At 43.6% G+C, this 14,346-nt stretch overlaps 1 non-coding gene across 1 annotated transcript; it reads right to left on the bottom strand.

The window, feature by feature from the left end:
* Positions 1-5,594: 5,594 nt before the first annotated feature.
* trnal-uaa (transfer RNA leucine (anticodon UAA)) lies at positions 5,595-5,677 on the bottom strand. Its single transcript has one exon. It is a non-coding gene; the product is annotated as a tRNA-Leu (tRNA).
* Positions 5,678-14,346: the final 8,669 nt, after the last annotated feature.

Genomic DNA, 14,346 nt, shown 5'->3' with positions numbered 1-14,346 from the left:
CGATGGTCAACAGCGTCAACAATGCAACATTCCCCAAGTACTGCATTTGAGTGTCAGCCAAGATGATGTGTTCAAGTCTCAGGAGTGGGACTTACACACACAACCTCCTGATTCAGTCGAGAATGGAGCCACTGAACCAAAACCGATATCAAAGATCACAACCGTATTATTTTCCCCAAGTTTTTTTAAAAGTTCCAGGACGAACCAAATTCATGGTGATGATTTCCATAGAGAGTTGCACATACACAGAGACATACATACATATAGACATACATAGACACACGCACGTACAATAACCAAAGATATACACGCATCAACATGGAAACATAGAAACATAGACATTTTGTGCAGGAATATGCCATTCGGCCCTTCGAGCCTGCACCACCATTCAATAAGATCATGGCTCAACATTCAACCTCAGTACCCGTTTCCTGCTTTCTCTCCATATCCTTTGATCCATTTAGCCGTAAGGGCCCCTTTGAATATATCTAACGAACTGGCCTCAACGACATTCTGCGGTAGAAAATTTCACAGGTTAACCACTCTCTGAGTGAAGAAGTTTCTCCTCATCTCGGTCCTAAATGGCTTACACCTTATTCTTAGACTATGATCCTTGGTCTCGAACACCAGAGCAACTGGAACATTCTTCCAGCCTCTAAGCTGTCCAATATCGTCAGAATTTTATATGTTTCTATGAGATCCCCTCTCATTCTTCTAAACTCCAGTGGATACCAGCACAGTTGATCCAGTCTCTCCTCATATGTCAGTCCTGCCATTCCGGGAATCATGCTGGTGAAATTTCGCTGTACTCCCTCAATAGCAAGGACGTCCTTCCTCAGATTTGGAGACCAAAACTGAACACAATATTCCAGGTGTGGCCTCACCAAGGCCCTGTACAACTGCAGTAAGACCTCCCTGCTCCTATACTCAAATCCCCTAGCTATGAAGGCGAACATGCCATTTGCCTTCTTTACCGCCTGCTCCACTTGCACACCAACAATCAATGACTGATTTACCATGACAGCCATATTAAGATATACACAGGTTGCCTTAGACAAAGTGATGGATAGACAGGCAGGGTCACTGTAGCTACTTTGGCTGGCTTTTGCGTTTTTCAGTCGAGGATGCTGCCACTGAACCAAAGCCGATACCAAAGTTCACAGCCGTATTATTTTCCCCAACACTTTTTAAAAAGTTCCAGGACATACCAAATTCATGGTGATGATTTCCACAGACAGTTGCACATACACAGAGACATAGATACAGATAGACAGACACAGAGACACACACACACACACATAACCAAAAATATACATGCACCAACGGACATGCACAGATGCCTTATACATATAGAGGGATAGACAGGCTGAATCACTGTCGCTACTTTGGCTGATTATTGCGTTTTTCTATCCGTATGTATCTTGAATATTGCAGATATTGAGATTTTGCATAAAAATGAGAAATAGATGTCAGTGTTGAAAGGTGTGGGACGTTCTTCCGCCTTTCTCAGGATCAGTTTTGCAAAAACCTGCTTAAATTGTAAAATGGAATGAAAAATGCTGAGAATCGGAGCCGGCAGGATTCGTTCCAGCGCGGGGAAATCCAAAAGGATTTCTCGACCATCGCGTTAACCACTCGGTCACAACTACTGCGTCTCTGGCACTTAAAATATTACTCAGAAAAAACTCAGTCATCCATCTCTGTGCAGCAGACGGAACAGAATCCTGAAAAAGTCTCCGTTTGCAAAAAATCTGGTAGAGGCAATCGCCTCTTGCTGTATCTTTACTGTTCTATATTGCTCTGAAACTTTTTAACATGAATCTATACCAAGAAACAGAAGTAAAATTCGAAATTTTGAAAAAGCAGCTTTTCTGTTGGGGAATTAAATCCAGTTCTCCCACGTAACAGACGGGGATACTCACCACTATACGGACGAGGGTACAGGTTGTGTCAGAGCAGTTATCGAGCTGTGAACAGAAGTCTGCAGACACATTGACAGACAGAGACAAACAGGGAGAGAAAAATAGCGACAGAGAGAGAGACAACGAGAGACAGAAAGAATGAGACTGAAAAGTCAGGCAGACTCTGAGAAAAAGACTCAAACACTTCCATATAGAGAGATGTGTGTGTGTGATCAATAAAGAGAGAGAGGGAAAGAGTGAAATAAAGACAGTGATAAAGACAGTGACAAGGAGAGAGACAGATAGAGAGAGAGCGACAGATAGAGAGATATACAGAGATATAAACAGAAAATGATGGAAATACTCAGCAGGTTAGAGGCAGGAACTACCAGCGACAGGCAAAGAGAGACAGATATGCAGAAATATAGACAGACAGAGATGATGGGAAAGAGTGAAACAGTCAGACAGAGAGACTGAGAGAATCCCATTCGAACAGAACTGGACACCATGAGAAAGTGACAGACACATTGAGAAACAGAGAAAAGGACAGGGACAAAGAGAGAGACAAAGAGGGCGACAGATAGAGAGAAAGACAGATAGAGAGAGAGAGACATAGAGACAAAAACAGAAAATAATGCAAATACTTATCAGGTTAGAGACAGGGAGTAACAGAGACAGGCAAAGACATGGACAGACATAGATAATGGGACAGAGAGAGACAGTCAGACAGAGAGTCTGAGAGATTCCCATTGCAACAGAACTAGACAACGTGAGAAAGAGACAGATTGAGAGACAGAGACAAACAGAGAAACAGGAACAGACAGAGTGGGTCAGAGAGGTAGACTGAGAGAGACAAAGACTCAAACACACAAACACAAACACAGCTCTCGAAAGAGAGAGAGCGACCCAGATACATTTCACAATTTCATTTAATTATCGGCTCAGAGTGTCACAGAGTTACAGAAAATTGGAGATTCAGCAGATGGAAATCGGGTATCACTGAGCAGGATGGGAAAAATCGCTGTTTAATGAAGGAATTACCAGTAGTGGGGTTTGAACCCACGGGGCAATAAACCCATTACATCTTAAGTCCAACGCCTTTAGCATTCGGTCATCCTGGTCCTGATCCTGTCAGTGGTTGGACTCTGCCTCTGTGAGAATCTGGGCTTCAGCTCCACCCCCACAGCGACACACAGAGACATTGGATTTCAGGGAGCATTTACGAACATTTTTCGTAATATTGACACGGGCGCAGCTCTCCAATTCTTTTTCGACTAAGGTTCTGGGAATTTTCACATCCACCCGAGGGGGCAGATGGAGCTTCAATTTAAAATTTCAGCCGATGGTCAACAGCTTCAACAATGCAACATTCCCCATGTACTGCATTTGAGAGTCATCCAAGATGATGTGTTCAAGTCTCAGGAGTGGGACTTACACACACAACCTCCTGATGCAGTCGAGAATGGAGCCACTGTACCGAAACCGATACCAAAGTTTACAACCATATTATTTTCCCCAAGTTTTTAAAAAAGTTCCAGGACATACCAAATTCATGGTGATGATTTACACAGACAGTTGCACATACACAGAGACATACATACAGATAGACATACACAGACACACGCACACACAATAACCAAAACTTTACACGCATCAACATAGAAAGATAGTGACAGAGAAATTAGGTGCAGGAATATGCCATTCGGCCCTTCGATCATGGATCATCATTCAACCTCAGTACACCTTTCCTGCTTTCTCTCCATACCCCTTGATCGCTTTAGCCGTAAGGGCCATATCTAATTCTCTTTTGAATATATCTAACGAACTGGCCTCAACGACTTTCTGCGGCAGAAAATTTCACAGGTTAACCACTCTCTGAGTGAAGAAGTTTCTCCTCATCTCGGTCCTAGATGGCTTACCCCTTACTCTTAGACTGTAATCCTTGTTCTCATACTCCCTAGCAACGAGAACATTCTTTCAGCCTCTAAGCTGTCCAATCTCGTCAGAATTTTATATGTTTCTGTGTGATCCCCTCTCATTCTTCTAAACTCCAGTGGATACGAGCCCAGTTGATCTAGTCTCTCCTCATATGTCAATCCTGCCATCCGGGAATCATGCTGGTGAACCTTCGCTGTACTCCCTCAATAGCAAGGACGTCCTTCCTCAGATTCGCGGACCAAAACTGAACACAATATTCCAAGTGTGGCCTCAACAAGGCCCTGTACAACTGCAGTAAGACCTCCATGCTCCTATACTCAAATCCCCTAGCAATGAAGGCGAACATGCCATTTGCCTTCTTCACCGCCTGCTGCACCTGCATGCAACTTTCAATGACTGATGTGCAATGACACCCAGATCAAGATATACATAGGTTGCCTTAGACAAATAGATGGATAGACAGGCAGGGTCACTGAGGATACTTTGGCTAGTTTTTGCGTTTTTCTATCCGTATGTATCGTGAATACTACAGATTAATCAAAGAAAGAAAACAGCGGCTGCGTCGAAAGATGTGGGACGTTGCTCCATCTATCTCAGAATCAGTTTTGCAGTAACGTGGTTAAATTGTGAAACAGAATGAAATATGCTGAGAAACATAGTCGGCAGAGTTCAAACCTGCGCAGCGAAACCCCGATGGGTTTTTTGTCTATTGCCTTACCCACTCGGCCACGACGACTGGCTCGCTGCATCATTAAATGGTACTCAGATAAAACTCAGTCATCCATCTTTGTGCAGCAGACGGCCACAGAATCTGGAAAAGGTCTCCGTTTGCTAAAAATCTGGAAGAGGCAATCTCCTCTTCCTGGATTTGTACTGTTCTGTATTGCTCTGGAACTTTTTAATAAGAATCAACACCTAGAAACAGAAGTACAATTCTACATTTTGTAAAAGCTGCCACCGCGTCGGGAGTAGAACCACGGTCTCCGGCAGAACAGGCGGGGATACTCACCACGATACTAACGAGCATGAGTTCTATCAGAGCAGGAATCGAGCTGTGAACAGAACTGGACACCATGAGAAGTCGACAGACACATTGAGAGACAGAGACAAACTGACAACCAGGGAGAGACAGACAGCGAGATAGAGACAACGAGAGACAGAAAATGTGAGACTGAGAAGGAGAGGCAGACTGAGTGAGAAAAAGACTCAAACATATACATATATCGAGATGTATGTGTGTGATCTATTAAGAGAGAGAGGGAAAGAGTGAGAGAAATACAATGATAAAGACAGTGACAAGGAGACAGATAGAGAGAGAGAGATAGAGACTAAAACAGAAAATGAAGGAAATACTTCTCAGCTTACAGGCAGGGACTAACAGAGACAGGCAAAGACATGGACAGACCGAAATGATGGGAAAGAGAGAGCCAGTCAGACAAAGACTCTGAGAGAATCCCATTGGAATAGACGTGGCACCGTGAGAAAGAGACAGATTGAGAGACAGAGACATACAGAGAAACAGGGACAGACAGAGTGAGTCAGACTGAGAGAGACAAAGACTCAAACATACAAACACATACACAACTCTCTGAAGAGAGAGAGAGAGGCAGAGACCGAGCGAGACAGATAAATTTCACAATTTCATTTCATTATCGGTTCAGAGTGTCACACAGTTACAGAAAATTGTTGATTCAACCGATGAAAAAACGGTCTCACTGATCAGAATGGGAGGAAATCCGTGTTAAATTAAAGAGATACCAGGAGTGGGTTACGAACCCACGCGGGAAAAACCCCATTGAGTTTTAAGGCCAATGCCTCAACCACTCGGCTATCCTGGTCCTGTGCGAACCTGGATTCCGTCTCTGTGAGAATCTGGGCTTCAACCCCAACCCCACATACAAACACATACACATCGGCTTTCAGTGAGCATTTACGAACATTTTTCGGAATACTTATACGGGGGCAACTCTCCTACTCTGTTTCGAGTAATGCTCTGGGACATTTCATATCCACCCGAGGTTGCAGACGGAGCTTCAATTTAACATTTCACCCGAAAGTCAACAGCTTCAACATTGCAAAATTCTCCAAATGCTGCACTTGGGTGTTAGCCAAGATGATATGCTCAAGTCCAAGGATTGCGACATGAACACACAAACTCCCGATTCAGTCGAGAATGCTGCCACTGAACCAAAGCCGATACAAAAGTTTACAACCGTATTATTTTCCCCAAGTCTTTTTTATAAGTTCCAGGACATACCAATATCATGGTGATGATTTCCACAGACAGTTGCACATACACAGAATACATATATAGAGATAGACAGACACAGAGACACACACACACAGAACCAAAAATTTACATGCACCAACGGGCATGCACAGATGCCTAATACATCTCGAGGGACAGACAGGCTGAATCACTGTCGCAACTTTGACTGATGTTTGCGATTTTTTAAAACGGATGTATCGTGAATATTGCAGATTAATAAAAATGAGAAAACAATGTCAGTGTTGAAAGGTGTGGGACGTTATTCCATCTATCTCAGGATCAGTTTGGCAGAGAACTGGTTAAATTGTGAAATGGAATGAAAAATGCTGAGAATTGCAGTTGGCAGGATTCGAACCAGCACGGGACAAACCAAATGGATTTCTAGTACTTCGACTTAACCACTCGGCCACGACTACTGTTTCGCTGCCTTGCTAAACGTTACTCAGAAAAAACTCAGTCATCCATCTCTGTGCAGCAGACGACCAAAGACTCCTGAAAAAGTCTCCGTTTGCTTAAAATCTGGAAGAGGCAATCTCCTCTTCCTGTCTTGTTGCAGTTCGATATTGCACTGAAACTTTTTAATATGAATCTCTTCCAAAAAACAGAAGTAAAATTCAACATTTTAAATGCCTCTCCATCTGGGAATTGAACCCCAGTCTCCAGCTTGACAGGCGGTTATACTCACCAATATACTAATGAGGAACTGATGGATATCAGCGCTGTCAGAGCAGGAATCGAGCTGCGAACAGAACTGGACACCATGAGAAGTCGACAGGCACATTGAGAGACAGAGACAAACCAACAAACAGGGAGAGACATACAGCGAGATAGAGGCAACGAGAGACAGAAAGTGTGAGGCTGAGAAGGAGAGGCAGACTGAGTGAGAAAAAGACTCAAACATATACATATACACAGATGTGTGTGTGTAATCTATTAAGAGACAGATGGAAAGAGTGAGAGAAAGACAATGATTGAGACAGTGACAAGGAGAGAGACAGATAGAGAGAGAGAGACAGAGACTAAAACAGAAAATGATGGAAATACTTCTCAGCTTACAGGCAGGGACTAACAGAGACAGGCAAAGACATGGACAGACCGAAATGATGGGAAAGAGAGAGACAGTCAGACAAAAAGTCTGAGAGAATCCCATTGGAACAGACGTGGGCACCGTGAGAACGAGACAGATTGAGAGACAGAGACAAACAGAGAAACAGGTACAGACAGAGTGAGTCACACTGAGAGAGACAAAGACTCAAACATACAAACACATACACAGCTCTCTGAAGAGAGAGAGAGGCAGAGACCGAGCGACACAGTTATCTTTCACAATTTCATTTCATTATCGGTTCAGCATATCACATAGTTACAGAAAATTGCTGATTCAACCGATGAAAATCCGGCATCACTGGTCAGAATGGGAGGAAATCCGTGTTAAATTAAAGAGATACCAGGAGTAGGGAAGAACCCACGCCGGAAAAACATATTGAATTTTAAGGCCAACGCCTTAACCACTCGGCTATCCTGGTCCTGTGAGTACCTGGATTCTGTCTCTGTGACAAACTGGGCTTCAACCCCAATCCCACATACAAACACATGCACATCGGCTTTGAGTGAGCATTTACGAACATTTTTAGTAATATTGACACGGGGGAAATTCTCCTATTCTGTTTCGAGTAATGCTCTGGGACCTTTCATATCCACCCGAGGGTGCAGATGGAGCTTCAATTTAACATTTCATCCGAAAGTCAACAGCTTTAACATTGCAAAATTCCTCAAGTGCTGCACTTGAGTGTTAGCCAAGATGATATGCTCAAGTCCAAGGTGTGCGACTTGAACACACAAAGTCCTGATTCAGTCGAGGATGCTGCCACGGAACCAAAGCCGATACAAAAGTTCACAACCGTATTATTTTCCCCAAGTCTTTTTTATAAAATCCAGGATATACCAAATTCATGATTATGATTTCCATAGACAGTTGCACATACACAGAGACATATATAGAGATAGACAGACACAGACACACACACAAACATATCCAAAAAATTACACGCACCAACGGGCATGCACAGATGCCTTCGACATCTCGAGGGATAGACAGGCTGAATCTCTGTAGCAACTTTGACTGATTTTTGCGATTTTTTAAAACGGATGTATCGTGAATATTGCAAATTAATAAAAACGAGAAAAAAATGTCAGTGTTGAAAGGTGTGGGACGTTATTCCATCTATCTCAGGATCAGTTTGGCAGAGAACTGGTTAAATTGTGAAATGGAATGAAAAATGCTGAGAATCGTAGTCAGCAGGATTCAAACCAGCACGGGATAACCCAATGGATTTCTAGTCCATCGCCTTAACCACTCGGCCACGACTACTGGGTCGCTGCTTTGTTAAACGTTACTCAGAAAAAACTCAGTCATCCATCTCGGTGCAGCAGACGGCCAAAGAATCCTGAAAAAGTCTCCGTTTGCTAAAAATCTGGAACAGGCAATCTCTTCTACCTGTATTTGTACAATTCTATATTGCTCTGGAATTTTTAATATGAATCTCTACCAAGAAACAGAAGTAAAATTCAACATTTTGAAACAACTGCCTCCCCGTCTGGGAATTGAACCCCGGTCTCCCACGTCACAGGCGGAAATACTCACCACTATACTAACGAGGAACTGACCGGTACCATCACTGTCAGAGCAGGAATCGAGCTGTGAACAGAACTGGATAACATGAGAAGTCGATAGACACATTGAGAGACAGAGACAAACCGACAAACAGGGAGAGACAGACAGCGAGATAGAGACAACGAGAGGCATCAAATGTGAGACTGAGAAGGAGAGGCAGTCTAAGTGAGAAAAAGACTCAAATACATACATATAAGAGATGTGTGTGTGTGATCTATTAAGAGAGAGAGGGAAAGAGTGAGAGAAAGACAATGATAAAGAAAGTGACAAGGAGCGGGACAGATCGAGAAAGAGAGATAGAGACTAAAAGAGAAAATGATGGAAATACTCAGCAGGTTAGAGACAGGGACTAACAGAGACAGGCAAAGACATGGACAGACCGAAATGATGGGAACGAGAGAGCCAGTCAGACAAAGAGTCTGAGAGAATCCAATTGGAACAGACGTGGGCACCGTGAGAAAGAGACAGATTGAGAGACAGAGACAAACGGAGAAACAGGGACAGACAGAGTGAGTCAGACTGAGAGAGACAAAGACTCAAACATACAAACACAGATACAGCTCTCTGAAGAGAGAGAAAGGCAGAGACCGAGCGACACGCAGCTCCCAGTGCACCTCCTCTTTTCCTAATCTGCCGCCATACAGATAATATTCTGCCTTCGTGTTTTTGCCACCAAAGTGGATAACCTCACATTCATCCACATTATACTGCATCTGCCATGCATTTGCCCACTCACCTAACCTGTCCAAGCCACCCTGCAGCCTCTAAGCGTGCTCCTCACAGCTAACGCCGCCACCCTGTTTGTATCATCTGCAAACTTGAAGATATTACACTCAATTCCTTCATCTAAATCATTAATGTATATTGCAAATAGCTGGGGTCCCAGCACTGAGCCCTGCGGCACCCCACTAGTCACTGCCTGCTTTTCTGAAAAGGACCCGTTTATCCCGACTCTCTGCTTCCTGTCTGCCAACCAGTTATCTATCCACGTCAGTACATTACCCCCAATACCATGTGCTTTAATTTTGCACACAAATACGTGTGTAGGACCTTGTTGAAAGCCTTTTCAAAGGCCAAATACACCACATCCACTGGTTCCCCTTATCCACTATACTAGTTACTTCCTCAATAAATTCCAGAAGATTTGTCAAGCTTGGTTTCCCTTTCATAAATTCATGCAGCTTGGACCGATCCTGTCACTGCTTTCCAAATGCACTGCTATTTCATCTTTAATAATTGATTCCTACATTTTCCCCACTACTGATGTCAAGCTAACCGGTCTATAATTATCCATTTTCTATCTCCCTCCTTTTTTAAAATGTGGTGTTACATTAACTAATCTCCAGTCCATACGAACTGATCTGGAGTCCATGGACTGTTGGAAAATGATCACCAATGAATCCGCTATTTCTAGGGACACTTCCTTAAGTACTTTCCAATATAGACTATCAGGCCCCGGGGATTTATCGGTCTTCAATCCCATCAATTTCCCTAACACAATTACCTGACTGATAAGGATTTCCTTCAGTTCCTCCTTCTTGCTAGATCCTCGGTGCCCTCGTATTTCTGGAAGGTTATGCGTGTCTTCCTTCGTGAAGACAGAACCAAAAAATTTTTCAACTGGTCTACCATTTCTTTGTTCCCCATTATAAATTCACCTGAATCTGACTGCAAGGGACCTATGTTTGTCTTCTCTAATCTTTTTGTCTTCACATATCTATAGATCTTTATTATGTTTCCAACAAGCTTCCTCTCATTATCTATTTTCCCCCTCCTAATTAAACCCTTTGTCCTCCTCTGCTGAATTCTAAATGTCTCCCAGTCCTCAGGTTGCGGCTTTTTTTGGCCAACTGATATGCCTCTTCCTTGCATTTAACACTATCCTTAATTTCCCTTGTTAGCTACGGTTGAGCCACCTTCCCCGTTTTATTTTTACTCCAGACAGGGAAATACAATTGTTGAAGTTCGTCTTTGTGATCTTCAAATGTTTGCCATGGCCGATCCACCGTCAACCCTTTAAGTATCATTCGCCAGTCTATTCTAGCCAATTCACGTCTCATACCATCGAAGTTACTTTTCGTTAAGTTCAGGACCCAAGTCTCTGAATTAACTGTGTCACTCGCCACCTTAAACAGAATTCTACCTTATTATGGTCACTCTTCCCAAGGGACCTCGCACAACAAGATTGCTAATTTGTCCTTTCTCATTACACACCACCCAGTCGAGGATGGCCAGCCCTCTAGATGGTCCCTCGACATATTGGTTGAGAAAACCATCCCTAATACGCTCGAGGAAATCCTCCTCCACCGTATTGCTTCCCGTTTGATTGCCCAATCTACATGTAGAGCAAGGTCTCCCTTGATAACTGCTGTATCTTTGTGGCACGCATCCCTTATTTCTTGTTTGATGCTGTCCCCAACCTCACTACTACTGTTTGCTGATCTGTACACAACTCCTCGAGCGTTTTCTTCCCTTTGGTATTCCGCAGCAACACCCATACATGTTCCACATCATCCAAGCTAATTTCGTTCCTTACTATTGCCTTAATTTCCTCGTTAACCAGCAACACTTCCCCAACACCTTTTCATTTCTGTCTATGTTTCCTGAATGTTGAATTCCCAGCCTTGGTCACCCTGGAGCTATGTCTCCGTCATGCCAATTTTATCATATTCAGTAATTGCTGCTCGTGCAGTTAATTCATCCGCCTTATTACGAATACTTCTCGCATTGAGGCACAGAGCCTTCAGGCTTGTTATTTTAATACATTTTGACCCTTTAGAATTTTGCTGTAAAATGGCCCTATTTGATTTTTGCCGTGGTTTCTCTGCCCTCCACCTTTACTTTTAATCTTTCGTTCTGCGCCCATTCTACTTCCCTCTGTCTCCTGTCGCCCTGCCATATTACTTTAAACCCTCCCCAACAACGCTAGCAAACACTCCCCCTTGGACATTGTTTCTGGTCCTGCCCAGGTGCAGACCTTCCGGTTTAGATCTGGTCCCACCTCCCCCAGAACCGGTTCCAAAGTCCCAGGAATTGAATCCCTCCCATCTGCACCACATTTCAAGCCACGTATTCATCTGAGCTATCCTGCGATTCCTGCTCCGACTAGCAGGTGGCACTGGTAGCAATCCAGAGTTTGCGACCTTTGAGGTCCGACTTTTTAATTTAACTCCGAGCTCCCTCAATTCAGCTTGTAGGTCCTCAGACAGAGTGAATCAGAGAGTGACAGAGACTCAAACACATAAAGATATACAGGCCTCTCTAAAGACAGAGAGTGAGAGGCACAGATACATTCCACAATCCCATTTCTTTGTCAGTTGAGAGTGTGAGAGTGTTACTTATTCAACAGAAGGCATTCGGGTAACACTGAGCAGGATGGGAGAAAATCGGTGCAAAATTCAAGAGTTACCAGGAGTGGGGTGCGAAACCACGCGGGTATAAACCCATTAGATCCTAAATGCAACGACTTACACATTCGGCCATTCTGGACTTGTGAACCTTCACATTCTGTCTCTGTGAAAATCTGGGCTTGAGCTCCACCCTCACAGACACACGCATACACACAGGTTTTCAGTGAGCATTTCAGAATATTTATATAAAAGTGACACGGGGACAACTCACTACTCTTTTTCGAATAATGTTGTGGGAACTTTCACATTCACCGGAGAGAGCAGACGGAGCTTCATTTTAACATTTCATCCCAAAGTCAACAGCTTCAACAATGTACAATTCTACATTTCGAAAATGCTTCCTCCCGCATGACAGGTGGGGATACTCACGACTATACTAACGAGGTACTGACGGGTGTGGATTTTGAGACAGCAGGAATCGCGCTGTGAAAAGAACTGGACACCATGAGAAAGAGACAGACACATTGAGAGACAGACACAAACAGAGAAACAGGGAGAGACAGACAGCGAGCTAGAGAAATAGAGAGAGAGAGCAAGTGTGAGACTGAGAGGGATAGGCAGACTGAGTGAGACAAAGACTCAAACACACACATACACAGAGAGGGAGGCATGTAGTAATGGAAAACCAGAAACAAAGACAAAGACATGGAAAAGAAAGCGACAAAGAGAGATAGAGAGATAGTGAGAGAGAAGATAGAGAGAGAGAGAGACAGAGATAAAAACAGAAAATGATGGAAATACTCAACAGGTTAGAGACAGGGTCGAACAGAGACAGGCAAAGAGAGACAGGCAGGCAGAGACATAGACAGACAGTAATAATGGGAAAGAGAGAGACAGTCAGACAGAGAGACTGAGAGAATCCCATTGCAACAGAACTGGACACTGTGAGAAAGACACGGGCAGATTGAGAGAACGAGACAAACAGAAACAGGGAGAGACAGAGTGAGTCAGAGCGAGACAGAGTGAGGGAGACAAAGTCTCAAACACGCAAACAATTGCACAGATCTCTAAAGAGACAGAGGAAGAGAGTGAGGCAGAGACTGAGAGACACAGATACATTTCACGATTCCATTTCTTTATCGGTTCAGAATGGCTATAGAATTACAGTAAAATGCAGATTCAACAGATTCTTACTGCAGTCGTACAGGGCCTTGGTGAGGCCTCACCTGGAATATTGTGTTTAGTTTTGGTCTCCTAATCTGATAAAGGACGTTCTTGCTATTGAGGGAAGTGCAGCGAAGGTTAACCAGATTGATTCCCGGGATGGCTGGACTGTCATACGAGGAGAGACTGGATCAACTGTTTTTTTATACATTGGGGATTAGAAGGATGAGAGGGGATTTCATAGAAACATAAAGATTCTGGCGGGACGGGACAGGTTAGATGCGGGTAGCTTGTTTCCGATGTTGGGGAAGTCCAGAACCAGGGGACACAGCCTTCGGACAGCCATGTCTCCGTGGTGCCAATTATATCATATTCATTAATTGCTGCTTGTGCAGTTAATTAATCCACCTTATTACGAATACTCCTCGCATTGAGGCACAGAGCCTTCAGGCTTGTCTTTTTAACACACTTTGTCCCTTTAGACTTTTGCTGTAATGTGGCTCTTTTTGAAAGGAATGACAAATGTGTATGCAGTTGCAGGAGGATGTGAGGGGAAACAAGCATAATACGAGGGGAAGAGTACATCCGCGATGGACCAGTACGAGATCAAAAATAATGGAAATATAAGGGGAATATCGTTATCCGTGTGCCAGAGAGGAGGAAGCCTAACTATAGGTCCTCGCCCAGTGGGAGATGGGAGCAGGATAGATGCGGGTTTGACAATACTACGGAAGGATGCGTCATTGGAATAAACCCTGCCCGAACCTACATTGCACGTATCAAGGACAAGGAGAATATTGTGCGGTAACTAGCCTGGGAACTTACGTTACTCCAAGACTGTCGGTGGCAGCGGGAAGAGCACGCATGACATGCCAGGAAGACAGTGACATGAAATATAAACGATGAGATTAAGCAAGATATTGATGTTTACATGTAAGAGCAAGCACAATCAATTCCCCTGTTACTTGAAGATTTAACTAGCTCAAGAAATAACATTAAAAGATATTAAGAGCTGAAGGAGAAAGCTGAAGAACTGGACAGTGAAATAAA

Source organism: Pristiophorus japonicus, chromosome 23 (genome assembly GCF_044704955.1).
Source record: "Pristiophorus japonicus isolate sPriJap1 chromosome 23, sPriJap1.hap1, whole genome shotgun sequence".
Taxonomy (NCBI): Eukaryota; Metazoa; Chordata; class Chondrichthyes; family Pristiophoridae; genus Pristiophorus; species Pristiophorus japonicus.
The sequence above is the reverse complement of the archived record's forward strand: the minus strand, read 5'-3'. Positions and strand labels throughout refer to the sequence as shown.